The sequence below is a fragment of the Parasteatoda tepidariorum genome, chromosome 4 (genome assembly GCF_043381705.1).
Source record: "Parasteatoda tepidariorum isolate YZ-2023 chromosome 4, CAS_Ptep_4.0, whole genome shotgun sequence".
Classification (NCBI taxonomy): Eukaryota; Metazoa; Arthropoda; class Arachnida; order Araneae; family Theridiidae; genus Parasteatoda; species Parasteatoda tepidariorum.
Window position 1 is genome coordinate 17,094,148 of NC_092207.1, and position 15,029 is coordinate 17,109,176.

The 15,029-nt window shown below is 28.4% G+C and overlaps 1 protein-coding gene across 5 annotated transcripts in view; it reads right to left on the reverse strand.

Moving 5' to 3' along the window:
- The window catches only part of LOC107448148 (G-protein coupled receptor dmsr-1-like), a 402,323-nt gene that overhangs the window by 73,080 nt on the left and 314,214 nt on the right, over positions 1–15,029 (reverse strand). For 2 of the 5 annotated variants that reach the window (XM_071179467.1, XM_071179469.1), the window contains exon 5: positions 3,106–3,158. The exons of 1 other annotated variant lie outside the window; for it this stretch is intronic. The gene's annotated coding sequence lies outside the window, so the exon portion shown is untranslated. Of the gene's footprint in view, positions 1–3,105; positions 3,159–3,263; positions 3,388–15,029 lie in introns of those variants that run through there. 2 more of the 5 variants (XM_043047783.2, XM_071179471.1) reach the window with 2 other exon arrangements.

The window sequence follows — 15,029 nt, forward strand, 5'->3', positions numbered from 1 at the left end:
TACATATTTTTGCATTATATTTATATTTGTCCAAAATTTGCTTATTGTTAAATTTTTAAAAAGCGTCTTTGCTTCAAATCCCCATAATAATTCAGCAAGCTCATCTTGCAGGTTGATGCCCACGTTTTCAATTTGAGCAGAAAATGGCACAATAATCCAATCAGGGATGTCAATGTTTTCCAAATCAACAAAACGCAGTTTAAAATCGTCGCTCAATTTTTGAAGATTACCTGTATATATTTCCAAGTCTTCTTTTATTTCTAATTGTCACATATCTGAAAAATACTGATAATCCTTCGACCAATTGATCCTTCAGGTTCGGATCGACCCGCATTCGACCCCTGGCTCAGATCGACCCCTGCTTATGTTAAATAGATCCCTGGGGGTCTATATAGACCACTTTGGCGACCTCTGACGTAGGCAATTTAAGAAATGGAATTCTCTTTGGAATTTTTTCTCTTTGACGAATCACTCTAGGTAATTCGCACTATAACTGAATTCTACACTTTAGCAGTAGGATTTTTAATTAAAATTTATGTAGGCGTGTGTCATAAAACATCAAGTAATCATCAATACCAAAAAAAACCTCAAGATAATGAATTAAAGGTATCAATCATAATTTTATTTAATTCAACATTACTGTTGGTTTTTTCGTTGTAATGCTTTGCTTTGAAGGTTAAAACAAATAAGTTATTTCTCTTATACGTCTAAAAGATCAAAGGTATCTCATATCAAAGTCTAATTTCCCTATAAAATTGATATAATTTTTTTTCAATTGATAAAAATTGAACGTCCTCCAATTAATGTTTTTAAATTTGTGTTTCATTGAAATTCCTAGTGTTATCAGTTTGCCCAGAATAACTTTGCTTTCCAGTGAGGAACATACAATGGAATGATTCCAGGTTGGTTTTACAATGTGTTTACCAGAGCCGAATCAGAAATTTGTCACAGTCCGTATTATTTTACACCTTTTTATAATATTATTTAGTGGTTTCTTTTTTCTTTTTTAAAAAATTTTTTCTTCCACTTGTGTTTTTCTGTTGAACCACTTATTTCCGTTTTTTCTCCTCAGATTAATTAATAAAGAGCCGTGAAGGGACGAGCCTAGGAGGCAGAACCAAGTACTGGAGGCAATGTCCTTACCACTGGGCTTATTTGAAAAACGAACCATGTTTAATTTTTCGCGATATTCCAAATGTAATTTCCAAGTAGCATCGAAAAGCATATAATTCCAATCGCAATGTATATGTTGTTGTTGTTACTAATGCCACTTGCTACACGGGCAAGCCTGCTTGGTGAAACTGAGCAAATTTAAGACAGAGTGAGCGTTTCTTGTTTTTCAGTGGCGCCATCTATGGCCAAGAATTCGACTTCTGCCACACCATGCGTCGTACCCGTTTATAGGACGGACCCATTCATACATCCATTCAGTCATCTACAGATCGTAATTTTGACCTGAATCAGAGAACGATCGATCTCCAATCCAGTACCCCCAGAGGTCTTGATTTGTTATGGGAACATGGAGGATTTTTGCGACTCGACAGATTTAACGTGCATCAGTCACTTTACTACACGGGGAGTCTTTGGTCGACGAGGTTCGAACCCACGAATTCTCGGACATGGGCTCAGCGCCCTACCGACCAGGCTGTCCCGGCTATGTATATAAATGTAGTGAAATATTTACTAATCAACGGTTTAACAGGATGTACATGTTACATACTTTTAGAACTTAAAGGAAAACCTTCCACATACAAATCTAGACTAAATTCTAAAACTACCCAATAAGCTAACGAAGCCGGTCGAATTGAGAAACAATCTGAAAAAAACTGCAAAGGTTAGAGAAGGCAACGAAGAATCCCCTTCCTCTAATTTTCGAATTTAAATGTGAAATTAAGAATTTAAAAATTAAAATTCGCAACATTAAAATAGTAACTGTGTAACAGTAACAAACTAATACCAATACTATTACTAATATAATACTATTAATATGCTAGTATTTTGTAATGTTAAAAAACTTTGAAAAGCTAATTTATATTCAGGATCTTGAAAAAGCCATCAATATTTTTTGTTTCTAATATTTCTTTTTATTTTTAAAAACTATCTTTTAATTATGTATTTTTTTAAAAAAAACTATTTTTTAAATCTATAATTTAAAAAAAAAGTATTTTTTAAATAATTATTCTTTAAAGAATATATAAATATATAATCTATATAATATATAATCTATTTTACAATTTCAGAAATTTTTTTTTTTTTTTTTTTTTTTAACTGTGCATTTCTTTTTTTTAAAAAACTATCTTTCAGTCTCTATGCTAAAAAATGATTTTTTAAATCGTTATTTTTAGAAATATATTTTTAAATCTATATATTTAAAAAGAAACATTTTTTTAAAATATATATTTTTAAAAAATTAATTTTTAAGTCTCTTACTTTAAAAAGAATATTTTTTAAATATTAGTATTTTTTTCAAATATTTCTAAACCTATATTTTTAAAAATTTATTTTTAAATCAATATTTTACAAAAAAAATATTTTTTAAATCTACAGTTTTTTAAAAAAAAATACTTCGCCGCAAATTTAAATTTTTGAAACATTTTCTTAGAAACTGCACATATAAGAAATCTCTAGTTAATATTTTAGTAACAAAGGAAATAGTTCGACCTCTTTGCTATTTGTAATCTGTATAATGATTAATCAAAGTATAGATTTTTTTAATAATTTTCTTACTTGAATGTGAATTTGTGTAACGAAAAACATTTTAAGCCATTCCTCTATTGTAAGCATGGAAAAATCTATAAATTTTCGCAATGAAAATATATTCATATTGTTTAGCAATATAAAAAATGATACTAAATGAGAAAAAGGGTTAAAGAGGATAAGAAAAAAAACAACATTCAATAAAATGAGTTATGGATAATAAAAAAGCAGCAAAAAAGAATGAAATAAAGAGAAAAAAATGTCGAATAAAATATTGAGAAAGAAATATTGAGGGTAAGCGAAAATCAATCAATAAATAAATAAAACAAAAAAGGGGGTTTAGGTAATAAAAAAAGGGATAAAAATGTGATGACAAAACGGAATAAAACCAATAAACGGATCACTTACTTTAGTTCACTTTTCATCAATATCAATAGTTGAAACGTGTTGATATTTGAGCGCTAAAAATACAACACAAAAATTAATTAAAATTGTTTTTAATTTCATTTTAATATAATTAAAAACCAGTAATATTTTATGAAATATATAAAAGCATATTTACATACCTTTTCTATTTAATCTTCTTTTTTTTTAAATAAATAAATAAATTGTTTCCGCGCGCCTATGAAACGAAAATTGCTTTTACGCACTTTCCGTGATTGAATGGAAAAGTAAGCCAGAACTTCTCTTTCTGAAATAATATCTTCATGTATTCGTTGTGTTTGCCCGGTAGGTGGCGCTGTTTCTGTAGCTGAAAGAAACGTAGTAAACGAAAAGGTGTATTTATTCTTTTTCTTCACTTGTTTTGTGAAAGCTTTGCGCCTTTCCATTATGAGTGCTTTTCATGTCACGTAGAAAGAAAACACACTGTATTGAGAAATATATTGATTAATTTCTTGTATCCTCTTGTTGTCACCTGACAATATTTCACTTTCATCCTCTGTTAAAAAATCGCTCGAATCAGCCGAATTATTTGCATGGAAATTTTTATGCATGTCAAACGCTCGGTTCGCAAAGACTTATCATAAAAATGATTTTCTTTTAACATTCATTTCATTTTAATCATTACGCCTTCAGTTTATTTTGTATTTTATGAAAATGAAATAATATTTAATTAAAATTTCAAAATCCATATTTCAGATTAAAGTATAATTTAAAAGGATATAAAATCTGTAACATATTTGCTTAAATAAAATATTGTAATTTTAAACTTCAAGAAATTGAAATAAATATTTATCTGTAAAATTTCTAAGGAATTGCAATTATAATTTAGGAAACTGTATGGGTTGAAATTGTAGGAAAAAATCTATGGAATCAAAGTTTTCTTACGTGAAAATTCATAAAGCAATGATNTATTTTAATTTATATATTTTAATTTATATATTTTAATTTATATATTTTAATTTATGTATTTCAGTTTGTGTACTTTAATCTATATATTTTAATTTAAATTATTAAAATTTTTTCTTATCAAGGAATTATTAATTGCGATGGAGCGGCGAAATTTAGAAAAAAAGTACTAAATTGGAACATTGTATGCACTTACCGGCTTACCACATTCAAATGTAATTTATCTTAATACGAGAAACATCTCGCTATCTTACAGTATATTGAAAATTTAGCTTAAGGTTAATTTTATTTGTAAAGTGATATGATATAAAAATATCTTATAAAAGACAAATAACTATTTTTATTGTAATTCATATTAGGGGAGATCAACCGTTTTGACTGAAGGGCTGCGTGCATAAGTATTTTGACACGTTGACGGCAATTATGATAGTTTTAATGTAAACATCAGTGTTTCAGTCACAATTCTTTTTATCACTCAACTTAATTTTTGCATAAAATTAAATTCTTTTACAAATTAAAATTTAATTTAAAACTGAAGAATACCAAGCTGATACTTTTCAAAATAAAAGTATATTTTCCTTTTATCAAAAAATAGATTTATCAAAAAATATTGCGAAAAATTATAGTTTTTTTTTTCACATCACGTAACAACAGTGTATTCTAAAATAAATTAACTATAATGTTTTTGAACGAAAATAAAAAATAAATAGATAAATAATAGATAATAGATAAAAAAATAAATGCAAATTAAATAATTAAGGAAACTGAATGGGGTTCAAAATAATTAAAAATAAAACAGAGTGCATTATAGCTCAAAATAAGATAAAACATTCATTTGGGATCGAGTTCAGTAGTTAAATTATGTTATTTATCTTGACTTTAATAGTTGTAACAGTGTGACAAAACCTAAATTATAAATATTCACGTAACAAAACTAATTTATACAATTACACCGAACAGAATGTTTCCATTGAATAATTAATTACATGAATATTTTAATAATAATTTTATGCATACTTGAATATGAAGTCATTTGGAAATTTTCATTGTCGCGAGGTCGCGTAACATATTTATAATTATAATGCTTTTGTGGATGGTGTGTTTTTAAAACATTATTAATAAATTAGTTTTGGGTCAAGTTGTTGAAAATGGGGACTCATATTAAATCAATATCCCAATACATCACTTCACGTAAAGGTTATTTGTATAATTAATTTTGGTATGTTATTTGAGAGGTTAATATTACGTGGCAGCTAGTATTAAAACCCTTTATTGTTATAATCATTCAGTATTATTTTAAATTCTTTTGTGTTATTTCGTATTGCAATCAAAACATGAAATGTGAAATGTGGAGAATTCACAGAGAATAATTATATAACCAGCATTAAAATCTCGTTTATCGAAACTCTTCATTTATTCACTGATGTTGTTGAAAATAATATTTAACAGTTCTTTTAAGTTTTCAATCCGTTCAAATTGAATGCTGAACTCAAAGTTGATCTGGTATCAGATACAGTCTATAGAAATAATGTAAGTAATTCTAACAAATATATAAATAAAGAAATAAATAAATTTATAAATAAATAACGAAATATATTTATAAATAAGTAAATAAATAAAAGACAATCAGATTTTATCTATTCAAACAATAATAAATAATAAATTTTAAAAAGCTTAAAAACAGATAATATTGAGTAATCTATACAAAAATGCTAATTGTTTAATTTTAGAGCTCACATTTTTAAGAAAAAAAAATATAGAAGTTTTAAAAATTAAGAAGAGATACTTCTCTTAACCCCTTAACGATCGGTTAATTTTCAAGAAAACGGTCGTAAAAATGCCTATTTTTTTTTACTTTTGTATTTGTATTACGTATTTGATTAGTACTGATATCTAGTTTAAAATAAACTATTTACAATTACCTTAAAAATATCCTGGTACTGCCATCTGGTGTGTAAAATGAGAAATATACTGTTATCCGAGCAAAAGAAATGAATTAGTTTTATTCTTCGGCGCGTTACTACTGAACACTGCCGCCCGTCATATACGTCCCAATATCACGGGAGCGAGAAATAGAGAGCGAAACCTCACCCCGTCATTTTCACGGGAACGAGAAGGAAGGGGTTAATCTAACAAAGCGGTTGGTGCCTTTATTTCCAGATTTTTTTTTGAAACGTGTACTGCTTCAAAATGGTACTATATCATAAAAATTTTGTAAAAAAAAAAATCAAAAGAGGAAACGAGAATGTGTTGGATACCCTGTGGTATTCAAAGAGGTAGAAAGGAAATATCATGGAAAATTATTATTTAAAACTACTTAGGTATTTTCCACATTTTTGATTACAGAAAATAAGTGTGATTAAATAACTGTGATTCAGATTCATCCCAATAACTCACATGCCTGTTACCCGTCTGCTAAAACGTTACTATGCATATTACCTTGATAATCTACTGATTAACTGGGATATTCCTCGAAATCATAAGTTTTCCGCAATTTATCTAGGCAAATGGTGAAAAAACGATTTCCGAATCGTTATAGTTCAAACGTTTCTCTTTTTCTGTAAACTAATTTGTTGATTGTTTGACTGCATTTATTAAATTGTTTAGACATCAAAAAATAACACGTTAATTTACTTAATTATAATAAAATTTTAAACCATTTTTGATAATTTCCGTAAAAAAAATTTTTTTTAATGATTAAAGTTATTAATGATTGATTCTATTTACTGATGTGTTAATTGTTGTTACTTGACTTTTTAGATAACGAAAAATAAATAAATAATATTATGATAGTTTAGCTTATAGAAGCATTGCTATTGTTCCAGAAAATATCACGTTTTCATTTTAACAAATTCCTAGTAGGTGATGTGTAGATTACCGAGGAAGTTTGCAGATTACTGAAGTAAGTTGCGAAATGGAATGAAGTTTTTTCACTTTGACGAATCTCTCTAGGTAATCTGCATATTACCTAGATAATTCGCACAATAACTGAATTCTACACTTAAGCAGTGGGATTTTTAATTAAAATTTTTTGTAAGCGTGTGTCATAAAACATCAAGTAATCATCAATACCAAAAAAAAACCTCAAGATAATGAATTAAAGGTATCAATCATAATTTTATTTAATTCAACATTACTCTTGGTTTTTTCGTTGTAATGCATTGCTTTGAAGGTTGAAACAAATAAGTTATTTCTCTTATACTTCTAAGATCAAAGGTATCTCATATCCAAGTCTAACTTCCCTATAAAATTCAAATTTTTTTCTTCAATTGATAAAAATTGAATTGATAAAAATTGAATTCGTAGAACGTCCTCCGATTATTGTTTTTAAATTTTCGTTTCATCAAAATTCCTAGTGTTATCAGTTTGCCCAGAATAATTTTGCTTTGCAGTGAGGAACATACAATGGAAGTACATACAATGGAATGATTCTAGGTTGGTTCTACATTATGTTTGCCAGAGCCGAATCAGAAATTTGTCACAGTCGGTATTATTTTACACCTTTTTATAATAATATTAAGTGGTTTTTTCTTCTTTTTTATAAAATTTTTTCTTCAACTGGTGTTTTTAGTCGAACCACGTAATTTTGTTTTTCCCCCTCAGATTAATTAACAAAGAGCCGTGAAGGGGCGAGCCCAGGAGGCAGAACCAAATACTGGAGGCAATGTCCCTACCACTGGGTTTATTTGAAACACGAACCATGTTTAATTTTTCGCGATATTCCAAATGTAATTTCCGAGTAGCATCGAAATGCATATAATTCCAATCGTGATGTATATGTTGTTGTTGTTTCTAATGCCGTTGCCTCACGGGCAAACCAGCTTGGTGAAACCGAGCAAATTTAAGGCAGAGTGTGCGTTTCTTGTTTTTCAGTGGCGCCATCTATGACCAAGAATTCGACTTCTGCCACACCATGCGTCGCACTCGTTTATAGGGCGGACCCATTCATACATCCACGGATCGTAATTTTGAACTGAATCAGACAACGATCGATCTCCAATAACCAGCACCCCGTAACCAGTACGTAGTAACCAGTACCCCCAGAGGTGTTGATTTGTTATGGGAACATGGTGGACATTTGCGACTCGGCAGATTTAACGTGCATCAGTCATTTTTCTCCAGTCGGCGGGGTTCGAGCCCACGAACTCTCGGACATGGGTCCAGCCCCCTACCGACCAGTCTATCCGGGCCAGTAATGTATATAAATGAAGTGAAATAATCATTAATCAACGTTTAACAGGATGTACATGTTACATGCTTTTAGAACTTAAAGGAAAGCCTTCCACATACAAATCTAGACTAAATTCTAAAACTACCCAATAAGTTAACGAAGCCGGTTCGAATTGAGAAACGATCTGAAAAGAACTGCAAAGGTTAGAGAAGGCAACGAAGAATCCCTTAGTATCTTGGATTCCATTTTTCTTTTTACAATTTCAGATTCCAAGATGAATGAGAAGGTTTGTAAAAGGAAGACGCCGAAGGCGAGTAGTGTGCAATAGTAGACGGAAAAATAACTAATGCCATCGTTTCAGGAAAATATTCTATAAATAGTAGCGTTTCGAATTTTTTCTTCTAATTTAAGAATTTAAATGTGAAATTAAGAATTTGAAAATTAAAATTCGAAACATTAAAATAGTAACTGCGTAACAGTAACAAAATAATAACAATACTATAACTAATATAATACTAAAAATATGCTAATATTTTGTAATGCTAAAAATCTTTGAAAAACTAACTTATATTCAGGTTCCTAAAAAAGCCATCAATATATTTTTTTTTTAATATTTCCTTTTATTTTTAAAAACTATCTTTTAATTATATATATTTTTTTAAAAAAAACTATTTTTTAAATCTGTAATTTAAAATAAAACTATTTTTTAAATCAATATTCTTTAAAAAAAATTTAAATCAGAAAAAAATTAAATCTTTAATGTATAATTTATTACAAATCTATAATCTATATAATATGTAATCTATTCTAAATATATAATCTATTTTATAATTTCAAAAAAAATACATTTTTTAACTGTGTATTTCTTTTTTTAAAAAAAACTATTTTTTAGTCTCTATGTTAAAAAAAATAATTTTTTAAAACGTTATTTTTAGATATATATTTTTAAATCTATATATTTTTAAAGAAACATTTTTTAAAATTATATATTTTTAAAAAACTAATTTTTAAATCTCTTATTTTTAAAAGAAGATTTTTTAAATTAATATATTTTCAAAAAAATATTTTTAAATCTATATTTTTTAAAATTTATTTTAAATCTATATATAAAAAGTTTTTTTTTAAATCTACAGTTTTTCTTTTAAAAAATACTTCGTTTTAAATTTAAATTTTTGAAACATTTTCTTAGAAACTATACATATAAGAAATCTCTAGTTAATATTTTAGTTACAAAGAAAATAGTTCCCCCTCTTTGCTTTTTTTAATTTATATAATGATTAATCAAAGTATAGTCTATTTTTAATAATTTTTTTTACTTGAATGTGAATTTGTGTAACGAAAAACATTTTTAGCCATTCCTCTATTGTAAGCATGGAAAAATCTATAAAATTTCGCTATGAAAATATATTTATATTGTTTAGCAATATAAAAAATAATACTAATTGAGATAAAGGGTTAAAGAGGATAAGAAAAAAAGGACAACGTTTAATAAAAGGGCTTATGGATAACAAAAAAGCAACAAAAAAGAATAAGAAAAAAATGTTGAATGAAATATTGAGAAAAAAAATATTGAGGGTAAGCGAAAATCAATAAATAAATAAATAAAATAAAAAGGGGGGTTAAGGTAATAAAAAAAAGGGATAAAAATGTGATGACAAAACGGAATAAAACCAATAAACGGATCACTTACTTTAGTTCACTTTTCATCAATATCAATAGTTGAAACGTGTTGATATTTGAGCGCTAAAAATACAACACAAAAATTAATTTAAATTGTTTTTCATTTCATTTTAATATAATTAAAAATCAGTAATATTTTATGAAATATATAAAAGCATATTTACATACCTTATTAATTTAATCTTCTTTTTGTTTTAAATAAATAAATAAATTGTTTCCGCGCGCCTACGAAACGAAAATTGCTTTTACGCACTTTCCGTGATTGAATGGAAAAGTAAGCCAGAACTTCTCTTTCTGAAATAATATCTTCATATATTCGTTGTGTTTGCCCGGTAGGTGGCGCTGTTTCTGTAGCTGAAAGAAACGTAGTAAACGAAAAGGTGTATTTATTCTTTTTCTTCACTTGTTTTGTGAAAGCTTTGCGCCTTTCCATTATGAGTGCTTTTCATGTCACGTAGAAAGAAAATACACTGTATAGAGAAATATATTGATTAATTTCTTGTATCCTCTCCCTGTCACCTGACAATATTTCACTTTCATCCTCTGTTAAAAAATCGCTCGAATCAGCCGAATTATTTGCATGGAAATTTTTATGCATGCCAAACGCTCGGTTCGCAAAGACTTATCATAAAAATGATTTTCTTTTAACATTCATTTCATTTTAATCATTACGCCTTCAGTTTATTTTGTATTTTATGAAAATGAAATAATATTTAATTAAAATTTCAAAATCCATATTTCAGATTAAAGTATAATTTAAAAGGATATAAAATCTGTGTCATATTTGCTTAAATAAAATATTGTAATTTTAAACTTCAAGAAATTGAAATAAATATTTATCTGTAAAATTTCTAAGGAATTGCAATTATAATTTAGGAAACTGTATGGGTTGAAATTGTAGGAAAAAATCTATGGAATCAAAGTTTTCTTACGTGAAAATTCATAAAGCAATGATATCTAGCTCGATGAAAATGCTCCAGATATTTACATTTCTGAAATTATTGTACAGATTACAATAAACAATACAAATATACCACGTTTTGTTCTTACATATGTTGGACGTGTGATCATTTTGTCACACAACAAGTATCTAATCTGCAATCAAGCTCGTTCTACATATTTATTCGCTTCGCTATATCAATGCTCATGCGGGTGACAGTGATCATCACATGGTCACCAAGGTCTCCAGACTTAAAACTTTGAGATTTTTTATTATGGGGATGCGTCAAAGGCACTGTTTATGGGCCACAGATACTGAAAACACGGCGAGAACTGAAGATCGCATTCGGACACATTAGGAAACATTGATAGTTAAAATTTACAATATGCGTTAAGAAACTTGACTATCGAATAGTTGTCTGCCTTGTAACGAAAGAGTCACATATCCATCGTTTGTTAAATGAGAAAAAAAATTGGCCTATTTTCTTTAATTTCGTGTATTCCTTATATATGATTCTTTATTTGTAAAATAATTTCGAGGATATAAATTTTTAAAATTTCGGTTCAACTGTGCTCCTCTTGTATATTTTATCTATATTTTATAATCAGTTTTTAATGATTTTTCGAAACTTCCACATTTATTTAATAAAATTATGATGCAACTATTCCTAACACATTATGTTGATATACTTATTATTAATGCAATACGAAGAGCGAAGAATTACGACGTAGTAACATCTTTCGATTAGAATTAAAGTAAGTTAAAGCATAGCAACTTTATTTTACTTTGTTAGAATTGTATGAGGATCTATTTTAAAGTTCAACTCCATTGTCTTGTAATTTGAGCAAGACCTATTCGACAAAGAAACATCTGAATCAAACAATGGCAAAATAACCACCTTCGTGAATATCTTTTTTGAGTGAAACTAATATACATTCATTTTGCAAGGTAAGAAAATTTAGAAAAGCCCCTACAGTTAGTCAGGTGCAAAAGGGACTGTTCTATCAGCGGGGATATTTTTCATCAACACAATGGTCAGTTCAAAAAGTATAAGTGGACAGCTTTAATCAAGGTATCGAACCTGGACTGCCTCGTTGGTTTAAAGGTTCTAAGAATTATGTTACTTTTTTAAAAAGTTTATAATGCTATGGGAAGAATACTTATCAGCAACTTCATAAGTTTTAAGCATCGATAAGAAAGCTATTTTTCTACTTATGATTTGCGCAGTCAGAAATTACGAAATAAAAGTGCAAATTTAGAATTTGGTATACATAAATGTGAGTGACTATAAATTTATGCATGATCCATGTAACGCAAATGCTGGTTAGTTCTATCAGAAAGATCCCCATGAAGGTAAATTTCTCCCAATACTTGACCCAGGAGTTCCCTTGTCTTCTAGATTGGGTTCAAATTTACAAGGCTACGGAGTGAGACATTAGTAGTCGTAAGCACAAAATTGGGCAACCTGTTCAACGAAGGTTACAAAATAAAATAAAAAGGTTTGTATGAGATCATAAAGTGAGCCCAACATTAGAAATCTATTTTCTCTAGTGCGTTACGCATTCGTTGTAAGGGGTGAATTCGTCGACTATGTCAACTTTCAACCATCACAAGGTACCTCAAAATGGACTATTAACATGTAAAATATACTTGTGAATTTCTATTTATATTTTTGTTGGTAGTTAAGTCACGCTACTCTCTTTCCAGAAATTTATCTAAGATAAAATTCGATGAACGAATACCACCGGTTGATTTATGTTGTTTAATTATTTTTCGCTCCTTATTGTTTTCTTTATTGGCCGGGAGAATCGTATTTAGTTCACCGGATTTTTGAGAGCCATTATGTAAGCAAAACAACTGTTTATTGTGGACAATTCAACTATGTTGGCTAGCTCATATCACCTCCGGAGATCACCAATAAGAACATGTAATTACCGACTATGTCAACCTTCAACTATCACAAGGCGCCTCAAGATGGAATCAAGTTGACATGTCTTATATACTAGTTAATTGGTATTTAATATTTATAGTGGTAATTATGCTACAGTTCATTGAATAATTTCCCATCGAAATTATTTGCTTTAATAAACACAGAGTTTATGAATTTTGTTATTTATATGCACAAAACGGCAAGTGTATGACCAATCCCTAATAGTAGTGAAATTTTAAAAATACCATTGACTTCCTACCAAAAAATGGCAATAAAAACCAAATTAATTAGAACAAAAACACTAAATGAGTTTCTTTTCATAAATTAATCTTAATACCAGAAATATTTTAACGTAACATAACTAGAAAAAATGGCCCCTGTAAAAGGTTAAAAAATTATTTTGACATTGAAATATTTCTTACCAAAGAAAATTTATACTTCTTCTAGATTTCCCTACTAGGTTGTTCAAACAATAATTTTAAACAAATTATTTCTGAGTTGCACGAAATATTTCAAAATATGTCACAAAATTATACAAATTCGGAAATTTATTATATTTTGACATTCAAAGACTGCAACTGGCAGTTTTTTCATTCATTATTTCTATAATGTTATTAATAACTACAAAAGAAATGGCATCAATTGAGTTTGCCTAAGTAAGTTTTGGATCTTCTATACGTTTGGACACTATAATTCAATTTTTTCTGAAATGTTTGTTTCCTTCTAATTTAATGTGATAGATTTAACTTTGCCAGATACAGAATTTTATACCTTAATAATATTTATATAATTAAGTTATATCTTATAATTAAGTTTTATATCTCTGCATCGATTCATACAATACTCTACGATTCATACCATTTGAATGACTGTATTTTCTATTCTACTAGGAGAACACCCCTTTACTTCTGGAATTGCTTTTTCTCTTCTTTTCGTATTTCAAAAGCCATTTCGCTTTTATATTGAACATCAATCTGTTTCGCTGTAGCTTTAATCCCTTGGGAACCGAGCTTTAAATAAAGGCTGAATATTCAATATTTACTTTGAAATATGTAGCTTAAAGAAAAGCATTATAAGATAAAAATTTAAATAATTTAACTGAAATATTGTTTTTATAAAAATTTTTAATTATTGGATAAAATTATAATAAATTTTTGTTCTTAGCCTTAAAATTTATTTTTTCTGCATAAACTTATTTTTTCTACATAAAATAAAGCAAAACATTTTCTCAACTGCCCAGCCCATTATGGGGCCGGAGCAGGGGCGCATTAAGCACACGCGGGGCCCTAGACCCTTCAAATTTTTGGGGCACCTAGATTAAATTTTTTTCTCGTATATTTTATATTTATTCAAATATAAAAGTATTTATGCATCTTTTATTTAAGAAAACATATTTAAAATTAAAATAAATAATAATAAATTAAATTTTACTCTATTAAATCAAATTAAAACTAAAAAATAATCATAAAATTTTGAAAAAATTTGAAAAATCATTGTTTTTTTTTAAATTTATTTTCAACAAATTCATTTTGAAGGGGCCCCTAATCATTGGGGGCCCCAGGCTATGGCCCAGTCTGGCCTAATGGGTAATCCGACCCTGGCCTGGAGGTTAAAGTTCCACAGTTTTGGGAACAATACCATGAGGGAGGCAATGTGGTTAGCATTGCGCACAGGATGCCTTTACTTCCCAGACAAGCTGGTACCTATCGATCTGAATCTAGTTGGCATTTAAGTCGTCATTGGGGATGGAACCCCGGTTTTTCACGCAGAAAATCCAGTACTTTAACCACACAAACGGCGCTATTTTACACAAATTTAGCCAAATAAGGGATAACACTCAAAACACGGCTAACCATACACTTTTTTTTAATTTTGTGATATTAATTTAGGTTGAGTTGTTTTAGGACCACAACCTGTTTAAGAATTTATAAATTACAGAAAATTCTTGCTAATGGTGAAATTACTGTGGTAAAATTTAACACATATCACAATAATAAAAGCTTCTAGAATATTAAGCCTGTTCTCACATTTTTTTTTTCTTGTCATTAAAACTTCCAACCAACGAAAAATGCAATAAATTATATTTTTACGTAGACGACTGCTTTGTAAAGGTATACAAACAGAAAAAAAGAATTTATAAAACTCTATTAAGTGATAAAATTATACCGATTGCTGTCCAATATATAGGATCCACTGTCTCAGGTGGTTATATGGACTGTGGTAAGCTTTCTTTGTAAGAACAAAGTTCTAAAAATATTTTC